The 14,650-nt window shown below is 34.8% G+C and overlaps 1 pseudogene; it reads left to right on the top strand.

The window, feature by feature from the left end:
* Window positions 1-12,541, top strand: part of LOC141498827 (importin subunit alpha-1 pseudogene) — a 46,153-nt pseudogene extending 33,612 nt beyond the window's left edge.
* The last annotated feature ends 2,109 nt before the right edge of the window (window positions 12,542-14,650 follow it).

Raw genomic sequence — 14,650 nt, 5'->3', positions numbered from 1 at the left:
TTGATGGAAAAAAAGGTTAATTTAATTTATTAACTCATTAACAAATTCATCAATTTATTCACTCATCCATTTATTCATTTGTCTATTTGTTAGCTCATTTATTTATTTATTGTTCATTATTATTTGTTCATTTAACTATCTATCCTTTTTTTGCTTGGTTATGGTCTGGACTATAATTTTATTCCTATCAGAAACTCTCAGTGTGGAAATTCCCTCCATAGAAGCATATTGGCAGTTCATTTGTACTTCACAGTCTTAAATAATTGCCTGTGGAAATGAGAAGTTAAGTAATTTGACCAAAGTCAAACCACAGGTTTTTCTGACCTTAAGGTTAGACATCTATTCACTATATTAAGCTGCTTCTCAAAGAACAGTCATCAGTTCTAAGTAAAATCACAGCTAGAAAGTCTGGTGCTTAAGACACTAAGACATGAGATTTAAACTGATATAGATTAGTTAACTTTTGCATTCCATGGAAAGAGAATGCATCGGTAACCCTAGTTTCATCTTCTAAACAATGCATGTCCTTAGTTGTTGGGGCAACTAAGAAGAGGATCTTTATCTCTGTCATACTCATTAAATATAGATATATCCCAAAGTCCTGATTCAGTTCCTCCCTTTTTTCCCCCTCCCTCTATTTTTTCATTTGGTTATCTCATGAACTTCTCTCTCATGAACTTCTTTCAATTACTATCTCAATGAAATGATTTCCTAGAATTCTGTTATCCAGCCCAGTCTCTCTTCTGAGTTCTATTATCACATCTCAAACTGCTAATTGGCAGTTTTGACTAGATGTCCTGAACATGTCCACCACAGAATTAATTTTCTTTCTTCAAAAAGAGAAGTTGCCTCTTTCTAACTTCCATATGCTGGTCTTGGTTGCCAAACCTCAAGCCTCTTGCCATCCTAATCTACCCTTTATTTAACTGCTAAGTGCCTTAAGTATTGGTCTGATGATATAACCCCTTTTCTATTTAATAAACTCTAATAGATATCCAATACCCCTAGAATTTAATATAAACTCAACTGATTAGAATTAAAAAAAAATTTTGCTCCTTTCTATAGTTTCAGAATTCTTACACATTGCTTCTCTATATAGGGTTAGGGTTAGAGTTAGGGTTAGGGTTAGGGTTAGGGTTAGGGTTAGGGTTAGGGTTAGGGTTAGGGTTAGTAGTCCTACTGGTTTACTTGCTATTTCTTATCAATGATGAGGATGATTTTTCATTTCTATGCTTTTGCCCAGGTCATTCTTCAGGCATGGAGTTCTTGCTCTTCACCTGCTTCCTAACCTTTGAATTCATCTATTACTTCTAGTCTTGCCTTTTTGCTGGCAATATTTCCTGGTCCTATTCAGTTGTTAGTAGTGCCTTCCTCTACAAGTTTACTTTGAAGGATTATAGAATATTCTTATTTCTCCATGTTTTTTTCACACATTAAAACAAGCTCTATGAGACCTGAGATTGTTTTTTTGTTGTTGTTATTTCTTTGAATCTCTAGAACTCAATCTTGTTTGGCATGTAGAATTCTGGACTTAGAGTTAGGAAGACTCTAGCTCAAATTCAAAATCAGTTTTAAAATGCAAAATCAGGGTGGCTAGGTGGCACAGTGGATAGAGCGCCGGCCCTGGAGTCAGGAGTACCTGAACTCAAATCTGGCCTCAGACACATAATTACCTAGCTGTGTGGCCTAGGGCAAGCCACTTAACCCCATTGCCTTGCAAAAAAAAATAACCCAACATGATCAATATGGATCTATTGTTTAGCATGGTTATAAATAGAAAGGCTATATCAGATTGCTTTCTGTTGGGATGGGGGGTGAGGGGAGGGAGGAGAAAAATTTAAAACTCAAAATCTTGCAAAAAATTGATTGGTTAAGAAAACTTAATTTAATCAGTCATATATTTTGATTATAATAATAGGACAAGAATAATTTAAAAAAAGAAATCATGTGAGTGACTGGACTTCAGAAAAACCTGGAAAGACTTGTAGGAACTAATGCTGAGTAAAGTATGCAGGACCAAAAGAACATTGTAAACATTAACAGCCATATTATGTGATGATCAACTATAATGAATTTTCTCTTTTCAGAAATACAATAAAACAATTCTAGAAGATTTATGATGTAAATTACCAGAGAAATAGCCATGAGGTCTGAATGTAGACAAAGGTTGCTATTTTCAATTTTTAAAATTTGTTTTATGTTTTATGGACTTTTTTCCCACCTCATGGTTTTCCTTTTTGTTCTGATTTTTCTTATCATAACATGATTAATATGAAAATATGTTTAACATAGTTATATATGTGTAATCTATATTAGATTACGCTGTCAAGGGGAGAGGGGAAGGGAAGGCAAGGAGAGAGAAAAATGTAGAACTCAAAACCTTAGCAAAAAAAAATGATTCTTAAAAACTATCTTTACATGTAGTTGGAAAAATAAGTTAATAATAATAATAGTGAGTTTATAAAAATAATAAGCCACTCCATCCAGTCTTGGGCTTCCCTAAACACTGTCAGAAATCTCTCTAAGTATTCTGAGAAGAGACAAGGCATTAGAGAAACTGGAGCCTAATATCAGTAAGATCTTGGCTTTGACCTGTCGAGGTAACAGTGGTCAGAAGGTATTCACTCACGTGGACTTTCCCAGAAGTCTGAAGCCAAATTCAGGCAGATCACAATGAAGTCACATCTGGAGACAGGGTCACTTGAGGATACAGACTCTGGAATTACATTAGGAGAAAATGCTACACCAGTGTCTTAGCAATAACAGGAGATGGGACCAGTAGGAAACAAGATTAGTTAGCACAGTGTCCCAATTACTTGGACTAGAGCCACAGAAAGATATAGAGGCAGCATCAACAGCCCAAGGGTACCCTAGAAGAGACTTGAAATCTGGGTACCTATCAGAGCCACTATGAAAGACAGGCCCATCCCAAGAGCACCAGAGATATTCTAGGAAATCTGTAAACCAGTAATGTTCAACTTCTGAATGGCACTGTCAGAAACATAGAAAAGGAACAAGATGACAAAATTAAAACAAGAAGAATCTGTAGATCACATCCTGAAAGAAACCCCAAATTGAAACCATCCAGGGTTGTGAGAGTAAATTATGAAATCCCCAAGGCAAAGAAAAATACTATAAGCAGATGGAAATAAAGTAAAAAAGAAATATTAGAAGAAAATAAAAATGGAAAAAAATAAGAGAAAGTAGAATATCAAAAATAAGTGACCTGGGGGCAGTTAGGTGGCACAGTGGACAGAGCACCAGCCCTGGAGTCAGGAGTACCTGACTTCAAATCTGGCTTCAGACACTTAATAATTACCTGTGTGTCATTGGGCAAGCCACTTAACCCCATTGCCTTGAAAAAAAAAACCTAAAAAAAGTGACCTAAAAATAGTTTGAGAGAATTTAAGAATAAGTGAACTTTATAAATGCTACAAACAGACAAAAACCCTAGATACCATATTTCAAGAATTCATGCAAGAAAACTGCCCAGTTCTATTAGAACAAGATGGCAAAATGAAAATAGAAAGAATTTATGAATCACATGCTGAAAGAAATTCCAAATTAAAAGCATCCAGGGTTTTCATAGCAAAAATATGGGGTTTCTAAAACAAAGAAAAATACCACAAGCACATGAAAAGAAAGAGTGTAAGTTAAATCATAGAGAACTTTGTGGGAGCTATTATAAGAGAAAGAATATCTTTCCAAAAGATAAAAATGAAAAAGGCTTACAACCAAGAATAACATGCTTAAAAACTGACAATGCTCCCAAGGTGTTAAATAGAAGCTTTAACAGATTTGAGGACTTTGAAGAATTCTTGATGAAATTATCAGAAGTTGATATAATCTGTGAAATTTAATGACAAGGGACAAAAGAAACAGAAATGTAAATATTTTTGAGCAACTTGAAGAAGGTAAATGATGACAAAACACATATTCTAGTTGATAAAAAAAGGAAGAAGTTTTTTTTCACAATTATTACTCAGTGAATTCAGTGCTAGACTTGGAATTAAAAAGATCTGTATTAAAATTTGACCTCAGATACTTAGGAGCTGTGTCACCATAGTCAAGTAATTGCCTGTCTCTGTTTCCTCATCTTTTAAAAAATAAACGTACTTACTTCCAAGAGCTGTTGTGACGTTAAAATGAGATCATATAAAAAGTGTTAGATTAATTTTAGACTATTATTATCTTGCTGGATTTAAGAGAGAAAAGAAAGCAAAGAAAAACAGGAATAAATTAGGAAAATGGGAAAGAAGGAGGGCAGCATTTTATTTTTTCCACACAAAGGGGTGAATGTGAAGAGGAATAATGAAGTTAACAGAGAAGGCATCTCATGAAAGATGCTCTGTTATGAACTGGGCCTAGGAGACTTGAATGTTCTAACATAGTTTGATATTGAAACATATTTAATTTAACAGGAAAGCAAAAAGCAATTGGGAGAGAGGAGAGAGGGATTTAAAATGGAGAGAAGAGTCTGAAAGGAAAATAAATTTTAATCTTGGAAGAGAATAGAGAATAGAATGGATCAAAAGGGGAGGAAGTGAAAGGAGATGATGTTATTTGTTCATTATATTTATTATAGTGAGGGGAATGTTATGCAAAGACATCTTTCTCACTTGCCTTTTCCAGAACTTTCACCCCCTGGCTTGATTTTATAGGAAGCAGGTCTTTGGGTGAAGGTCTGGAAACAGTTCTTGACCTTGTGGATGTAGCTTCCTTCCCACATAATTCAGCCACCTTGACTCTGTAGTAGCACTGGGTAAAACACCTCAATATATGATATTTGCTGACAAAAGAGTGACACACAAGTTTTTCTTATATATCAATGAGGCGCCACAGCATTTCATCAGCACTGGCCTGTAACAACATAGTTCATCCAAACATGTCTCTTGATGGATTCATCATCAGTATATATGACCAAGAAAAGAAAAGAGTGTGAAAAATAAGTTTCATTCAAAATAATAAAAATACCTAAGATATCTGGGAGTCCAACTTCCAAGACATGCATATATATATATATATATATATATATATATATATGTGTGTGTGTGTGTGTGTGTGTGTGTGTGTGTGTGTGTGTGTGTGTGTAGTGATTTTATTAATTTTAGTAATTATTATAATAATTACAGGACTTTTTTCCAGGAAAAATTGTAAGACAATTTATTATTGGGCTAAACTAATATTAAAATAATAACACTACTAAAATTATAGTACTGTAAAAGATATCTATAGAAATGCAAAAATCTCAACATCTCTGTGAAAAAATACTGCAATGAGACACTAATAAAGACACAATTTGTAGTTAACATTAACTAGGCAAAGATGATTAAAAAGGAAAATGACAATTATTGGCATCACTATGAAAGGGCAGGCATGCTAATTTTCCATAAGTTTCTAGAATTTTGATTCTATAAAGAAAAATGGAGCTATAATTTCAAGAGTCACTGTTTATACCCTTTGATCTAGTAATTCTACTACTGGGCATAAATCACAAACATATCAAGAAAAGAGGGAAATGACTCATGAATGCAAATATGGGTGCGGCAGGGTTAAGTGTAGGAGAAAATAGGCTTAGGGTTGGGGTACAAATAGTTCATGAAATGATTGGGCTTTGGATGATATTTTGACTCATGAGGATTGTGTGTCCTTGGAGAGTATTTGAAAAGGGGTAAGGTAAAAAAATGATTATAATTTGATGTAATTCAAAACTCTTGAAAGTATACTATTAATGAGACAGAAGAGGGGAAGGTACTTGTGACTTTGAGACAATCCTGCTTATCAAACAATCAGTAATCAATCTGTGATGGTACTTTGAAAACTCTTTGAGCCCCTCAAGCAATCAATTAATAAAGCTGTGATTGTTGATACTCAATTAATATTACTTGAGTGATAAATAACACCACGTTAAGAGGCACAAACATTTATAACTTTAGAGTGAAAGAAGGGAGGGTATGAACACTGAATAAATTCTTTTCAATAGATCTGGCCCAGAGAAGGAGTAAGCTACATTCCTACTTGGGTTTAAAAATCTATCCTACTCTACAGAGAAGGGGGGGAATGGGGGAAAGGAAAGATAAGGGAAGAAGAGACTGATGAAAGGAAGGCAAAGGTAAAAGTGAAAATAAATTTTAAAAGAAAAGTTAAAAGGGAAAGGGAGTAAAACTTTGGTGAGGAGGAACAAGATGAAAAGAAAGAGAAAAATTTAAAGGGGAAAGATTTCAGGGAGGGAAATACAGAATTAGTCATCTTAATTATAAATGTGAATGGGATAAACTGTCCTATAAAATGGAAATGGATAGCAGAATGGATTAAAAATCAAAATCCTACAATATGTTGTTTACAAGAAACACATTTGAAGTAGAGAGAGACATACAGGGTAAAGGTAAAAGGATGGAGCAAAATATACCATGCTTTAGCTGAGGTAAAAAAATTAGGGGTAGTGATCTTGATCTCAAATAAAGCAAAATCAAAAATAAGTCATATTAAAAGGGATATAAAGATTTAAAATCAGGGACAGGAGACTTCTGGCCAAGATGGAGGAGAGAAGACAGGCACAGTTCTAAAGTCTCCTGATCTTTCTCCATCTATCATATGAAACAAACCTCTTAAAAGAAATCTGACCCACAAAACCCAGAAAGAAAAGCCAGGAGAAAGAACTTCTACCTCAGGATTTGTCTCCCCCAGCTGTGCTGGATGAATTCGGGGGGTAAGTCTGGGCTCAGAGGGAGGATCAGCCCCAGATCAACCAGATTAACAGCTGAATTGGAGCGGGAGCCTGAGGGCCCAAGAGCCGGACCTGCTGGATCAATGGTGAGGCTAGACAGCAAGGGCTTGAGTCAACTAGGGAGTAGAAGCACTGGTGTTGGTGCTGTCCCCCAGGAGCTCTTGGACAGGGCTGGGGGGAGAGTTCCAGAGCAGGAGAGCTGCAGACACCATCCCTGGGCTCCTCTGGTCTGAGGAATGCTGTGTCCATGCCTCCATTACCGCTCAGACCTCTTCCTGTAACAAATGCAGACTACTTCTTCCTCAGGCCCAGGTGTGTGAGCAGAAGAACCAGCCCAGTTGAGGAATGACTTCAGGCCAGGGTAAAGAGCACCATTGATTGAAAGCAAAAGAATTCAATAGTTCCAACTCCTCCTTTCAAGCAAAGGGAGAAGGCCTCAATCAAGGTCAGAGACACTTCAGAGAAAGCAACCAACACCTCCTACTGGTCAGCCAGGGAAATTGCACTCAGTGAGTAAAGCCTTTAGGGATCCCAAGCCCCTGTGAACCAGCCCCTCCCCAACTCAACGTCTTAGCAAAATGAAGAAGGGTCAGTGGAAAGGTAGATCCATAGAAAAATTATTGGAAGGGAAAGACCCTAACTCAGAAAGACCTAGAACCTCTGAGGAGAATATGATCTGGTCTTCAGCACAGAAAAACTTCCTTGAAGAAATAAGGAAGGAGTTTAAAAATTTGGGAGAGACAATACCTTGCAACAAGAAAACAAATCCTTAGAAAGTACAATTGGACAAATACAAAAGGAGAATAAATCTCTCAGATCATCAATTGGACAAATACAAAATGAGAATAATTCTCTCAGATCCTCAATTGTGCAAATGCAAAAAGAAAATAATTCTCTCAAAACCTCAATTGGTCAAATGGAAAGCTCTTTCAAAAGTAGAATTGACCAATTGGAAAAGGAGTTGCAAAAGGTTAATGAAGAAAATTCCTCCCCCCAAAAAAAGAATGGAGTCTATAGAAACTAATGACTCCATGAGACAGCAAGAGTCAGTTAAACAAAATCAAAAAATAGAAGAAAATGTAAAATACCTCATCACAAAACCACTGGCCTCGATAATAGATGGAAGAGGGGCAACCTGAAAATTATAGAACTTCCTGAAAACATTGAAGAGGAAAAAAACCTGGACTTAATATTACAGGATCTAGTGATGGAAAACTGCTCTGATATCATGGAATTGGGGGAAGAAGTAGTTATTGAAAGAATACATTGATCCCTTCCAGAAAAAGATCCTAAAATGAAAACAGCAAGGAATGTTGTGGCCAAATTCCAGAACTATCAGATAAAAGAAAAATCCTACAATCAACCAGAAAGAAACAATTTAAATATCAAGGAGCCACAGTAAAGATCACACAGCACCTGGTTGCATCAACATTAAGGGACTGAAGGGCCTGGAATGAGATATTTCGAAGAGCATGGGAGCTTGGAATGCAGCCAAGAATCTACTTTCCCACAAAGCTGAGCCTTTGCTTCTAGGGAAAAAGATGGACATTTAATGAAATGGAAGAATTCCAAAAATACCTGATGAGAAGACCAGAGCTAAATAGAAAATTTGGACCAAACAGGAGGTTCAAGAGACACATGAAAAGGTAAAAAAAAAAGGGGGGGTGGTAAAAGGAAAAAAAAACTGCTATCCAGTAAGTTGAAACTGGGTATATCCCAGCATGGGGAAAAAGATTCTCATAAATCATGATAATTGTAACTCTAACAGAGAGAATATACCTAACCAGAAATGATGGACATTCATTATCTCTCTATGAGAATGCTATCTAAAGAGATATAACTGGCTTTAACCCTATTTGGGAGAAAGACTCTAATAACTCTCAAGAATCTTAATTCTATTCAATAGAATATACTGAACTAGAAGTGACAGACACTCATAATTTTCTATGACTTAGAATGATCTAAAAAACACTACCTCCTTAAAAAGGGGGACAGGAAAGAGATGGGAGGAGGGAGGGGATTGAATGGGGTAAATCTCATAACGCTAAGAGGTACAAAAAAACTATGGTAGTAGAGGGGAAGAAGGGAGCAGATGAGAAACACCTGAATCTTCTTCTCATCAGACTTGGCTTAAAGTCAACCTACACATACTCAGTTAAATTATAAAACATTTAACCTTTCGAGTATTAAGAGGGGGAAAGTGGAGGGGGGACAGAGAAAGTGAAGGGGAGTGGGGGGAAAAAGGGTAAATAACAAAAGGAAGGGAAGGGAAAAGGGACAAAGGGAAAGGGGAAAGAAAGGGGAGGGGTGATATAGGAGGACAAACACACTGAAGGGGGTGGTATTCAGAAACAAAATACTGGGGAATATGGATAAAGGGGGGAAAGGGGGGAAATACAAACAGTGGGAAGATAGCAAGGAGGGCAATAAAAAATTAGTAATCATAACTTTGAATGTGAATGGGATGAACTCTCCCTTAAAACATAACCAAATAGCAGAGGGGATTAAAAAACAGAATCCTACAACATACTGCTTATGAGAAACTCATTTGAAACAGAGAGATAAATATAGAGTAAAGGTAAAGGGTTGGAGCAAAATATATTTTGCTTCACCTGAAATAAAAAAAAGCAGGAGTAGCAATCCTTATCTCAGACAAAGCAGCAGCAAAAATAGATAGCATTAAAAGAGATAAGGAAGGAAACTTTATCCTCCTAAAAGGTACCGTAGACAATAAAGTCATTTCAATACTGAATATATATGCACCCAGTGGGACAGCACCCAAATTCTTAGAGGAGAAGTTGAAAGAACTACAGGAAGACATAGGCAGCAAAACTCTACTAGTAGGAAACCTCAACCTCCCACTCTCAGATCTAGATATATCAAATCATAAAATAAACAAGAAAGAAGCTAATGAGGTAAATAGATTGTTAGAAAAATTAGATGTGGTAGACTTATGGAGGAAACTGAACAGGGATAGAAAGGAATATACCTTTTTCTCTGCAATACATGGAACTTATACAAAAATTGACCATGTACTAGGACATAAAAACCAAATGATCAACTGCAGAAAGGCAGAAATAGTGAATACATCTTTCTCAGATCACAATGCAATAAAAGTCATATGCAATATTGGGCCAAGGAGATAAAGACCCAGAACAAATTGGAAACTGAATAACCTCATTTTAAAAAATGAGTGGGCCAAAAAACAAATTATAGAAAGAATTAACCATTTTGTCCTAGATAATGATAATAATGAAACAACATACCAAAACCTATGGGATTCATTCAAAGCGACTCTCAGGGGATATATTATAGCTCTAAATGCTTACATGAATAAATTGGAGAAAGAGGAAATCAATGAACTAAACATGCAAATAAAAAAATTAGAGAAAGAACAAATCAAAAATCCCCAATTAAACACCAAATTAGAAATTCTAAAAATTAAAGGAGAAATTAATAAAATTGAAAGCAAAAAAACTATTGAATTAAAAATAAAACCAAAAGTTGGTATTATGAGAAAAACAATAAAATGATAAACCTCTGCTCAAATTGATTGAAGAAATTCAACAAGCCATCATTGAACTCCTTAAGAAAAAATCTCCAGGGCCTGATGGATTCACAAGTGAATTCTACCAAACATTTAAGGACCAATTTGTTCCAATTCTATATAAACTCTTTGGAAAAAAATAGGGAAAGATGGAACTCTGCCTAACTCTTTCTATGAAACCAATATGGTACTGTTACCTAAACCAGGAAGATTTAAAACAGAGAAAGAAAATTATAGACTTATTTCCCTGATGAATATAGATGCAAAAATCCTAAATAAAATCTTAAGAAAACGATTACAAGTTATTACTAGGATAATACATTATAATCAAGTAGGATTTATTCCAGGAATGCAGGGTTGGTTCAATATTAGGAAAACTGTTTGTATACTCAATTATATCAACAACAAACCTATCAGAAATCATAAAATCATATCAATAGATGCTGAAAAAGCTTTTGACAAAATACAGCATCCATTCCTATTAAAAATACTAGAAAGTGTAGGAATAAATGGACTGTTCCTTAAAATAATTAGTAGTATCTATCTGAAACCATCCACAAGCATTATACTCAATGGGGAGAGGCTAGAGGCATTCCCAATAAGATCAGGGGTGAAACAAGGGTGCCCATTATCACCACTACTATTCAATATTATATTAGAAATGTTAGCATCAGCAATTAGAGAAGAAAAAGAAATTGAAGGAATTAGAATTAGGAAGGAAGAGACAAAACTCTCACTCTTTGCAGATGACATGATGGTCTACCTAGAGAATCCCAAGAAATCATCCAAAAAACTACTGGAAACAATTAGCAATTTTAGCAAAGTTGCAGGTTATAAAATAAACCCTCATAAATCCTCAGCTTTTCTATATATGTCTAGCAAGATACAGCAGGAAGAGCTAGAAAGTGAAATCCCATTCAAAGTAACCTCAGACAATATAAAATATTTGGGAGTCTATTTGCCAAGACAGACTCAGAATATTTTTGAAAACAATTATAAAACACTTCTCACACAAATTAAATCAGATTTAAATAACTGGGCAAATATCAACTGCTCATGGAGAGGTAGAGCTAATATAATAAAAATGACAATTATACCAAAACTAAACTTTCTGTTTAGTGCCCTACCAATCAAAATTCCAAAAAAATTACTTTAATGAGTTAGAAAAAATTGTAAGTAAATTCATATGGAGAAATAAAAAGTCAAGAATTGTCAGGAGCTTAATGAAAAAAAGTGTAAAAGAAGGTGGCTTAGCCCTACCTGATCTAAAATTATATTATAAAGCATCAGTCATCAAACCTTTTTGGTATTGGCTAAGAAATAGAGTGGTGGACCAGATATATCTTCTTTAGCTTGTGGTTACTTAAGAAATCTTATCTGGACACTTTCAAATCTTTGTAAGAACAAGAATCCTGCTCCCCCAATAGAAGCTATTTAGCAAATTCTTCCTACCTTAGTTATCCTTTTATATCATGAAGATCCAGAAGTTTTGGCAGATACTTGTGGGCTATTTTCTACCTCACAGATGGCTCATATGACAGAATTGAAGTAGTTGTGAAAACTGGAGTTGTCCCATAGCTAGTTAAACTGCTATCATCTGGTGAATTGCCAATTGTGACTCCTTCCTTACAGGCTATAGTAAACATTGTCACTGGGACAGATGAACAAACTCAGATTGTAATAGATTTTGGAGCCCTTGCTGTTTTTCCTAGTCTGCTTACTCACCCCAAAACTGATAATCAAAAGGAGGCTGAATGGATCATGTCAAACATCACAGCTGTCCGCCAGGATCAAATACAGCAAGTTGTGCATCATGGACTAGTTCCTTACTTGGTTGTAATTCAGTCAAAGGGAGACTTTAAGTCACAGAAAGAAGCTGTATGGGCTGTCACAAACTATACAAGTGGTGGAACAAGTGAACAGTTTGTATATCTTGTCCAAAATGGAATTCTGGAACCCTTAATCAACCTCTTATCTGCAAAAGACAGTAAAAATTGTCCTGGCTATTTTGGATGCCATTTCAAATGTTTTTTCTGACTGCTGAAAAACTAAATGAAACTGAAAAATTGTGTATCTTAATTGAAAAATGTGGAGGACTAGACAGAATTGAAGCACTTCAGTCCCATGAAAATGAAACAGTATATAAGGCATCTTAAAGCTTAATTGAAAAGCATTTCTCTGCTGAGGAAGAAGATCAAAATGTTGTATCAGAATCTATCTCTGATGGCTATACCTTCCAGATTCAAGATGGCACACCTGGGACTTAACTTTTAGCTTTTCTTAATCAAACCTTCTAAGTTTTTGTATGCCTTGTACTTGGTATAATTTTGTCTTACTATCTCTCCGCTAAGATCTTTTTTTTGAATGTGACTTTTAATGTAGCTCTAATGCATACTTGAACAGTTTGAACTGTGTACATACTGTATGAAACCTCTATCCTCAATTATTTCTTATTTCTATGTGGAATTTCCTGTCTTGCAGTGTCTTATAAATAAAAACTTAATTCAACACTTTAAAAAAAATAATTATATCCAAGAAAAGAATAATGATGAGACATCATACCAAAATTTATGGGGTGCAGCCAAGGCAATTTTGAGAGTGAATTTTGCATCTCAAAAGCTTATATGAATAAAATAGAGAAAGAGGAGATCAATGAGTTGGGCATTCAATTAAAAAAGCTAGAAAAAGAACAAATTGAAGACCCCCAATTAAATACCAAATTAGAAATTCTGAAAATCAAAGGAGAGATTAATAAAACTGAAAGCAAGAAAACCATTGATCTAATAAATAAAACTAAGAGTTGGTTTTATGAAAAAGCCAATAAAATAGATAAACTTTTGGTTAATCTGAATTAAAAAAGAAAGAAGACAACCAAATTACCAGTTTCAGAAATGAAAAGGGCGAACTAATCACCAACGAAGAGAAAATTAAAGAAATAATTTGGAGCTACTTTGCCCAACTGTATGCCAATATTTAATAAACTGAATGAAATAGATAAATATTTACAAAAATACAAACTACCAAGATTAACAGAAGAGGAAATAGCATACTTAAATAACCCCATTTCAAAAAAAGAAATTGAAGAAAGCATCAGTAAATTCCCTAAGAAAATGTCTGCAGGTCCAGATGGATTTACAAGTGAATTCTACCAAACATTTAAGGAACAATTAATTCCTATTCTACATAAACTTTTTTAAAAATAGGACAAGTAGTTCTATCAAATTCCTTTTATGACACCAACATGGTGCTGATACTTAATCCAGGAGGTACCAAAACAGATATAGAAAATTATAGACCCATCTACCTAATGAACATTGATAGGAATGAGATTGCAGAAAAGTTATTACTAGGATAATACACCATGATCAGATAGGATTTATGCCAGGTAGGCAGAGGATGGTTCGATATTAGGAAAAACTCAACATAATTAAACATATCAATAGTAAAATCAATGGAAATCATATGATTATCTCAATAGATGTCAAAAAAAAACCTTTGCCAAGATACAACATCCATTCCTATTAAAAAGACTAGAAAGCTTAGGAATAAATGGAGTTTTTCCTTAAAACAGCAAGTGGTATCTATCTAAAACCATCAACAAATATTGTATATAATGGGGTTAAACTCAGAGCTTTTCCAATAAGATCAGGGGTAAAACAAGGATGCCCTTTATCATCATTACTATTCAATATAGTTTTAGAAATGTTAGCTCTAGCATTAAGAGAAGAAAAAGAATTTGAAGGAATCAGATTTCACAATGAGTAAGCAAAACTGAAGATGATATGATGATATACTTAGAGAACCCAAGCAAATCATCTACAAAAACTCCTTGAAACAAATTAATTCAGTAAAGTAGCAGGATGTAAAATAAATCCCCATAAATCATCAGCATGTCAATATATGAATAACAAAACTCAAGAGCAAGAGGTAGAAAGAGAAATTCCATTTAAATTAACTATAGATAACATTAAATATTTGGGAATCCACCTTCCAAGACAAACCCAGAAACTGTATGAACACAATTATAAAGCACTTCTCACTCAAATATAGTCAAATGTAAATAAATGGAAAAATGTCAATTGCTCATGGATAGGTCAAGCTAATATAATAAAAATGACAATTCTACCCAAATTAAATTGCTTATTCAGTGTCATACCAATGAAACTACCAAATAACTATTTTTAAAAATAGTAACAAAAATTCTTCCAGAGCAACAAAATGTCAAGAATAGCAAGATGAAAAAAAAATGTAAAGAAAGGTGGCCTAGTTCTACCAGATCTAAAATTATACTCTAAAGCAACAGTCATCAAAACTGCCTTGTCCCTGTTAAGAAATGTAGTAATAGGGGCAGCTAGGTGGCACAGTGGATAGAGCAC

Source organism: Macrotis lagotis, chromosome X, assembly GCF_037893015.1.
Source record: "Macrotis lagotis isolate mMagLag1 chromosome X, bilby.v1.9.chrom.fasta, whole genome shotgun sequence".
Lineage (NCBI taxonomy): Eukaryota > Metazoa > Chordata > Mammalia > Peramelemorphia > Peramelidae > Macrotis > Macrotis lagotis.
This window is presented reverse-complemented; position numbering and strand designations above follow the sequence as displayed.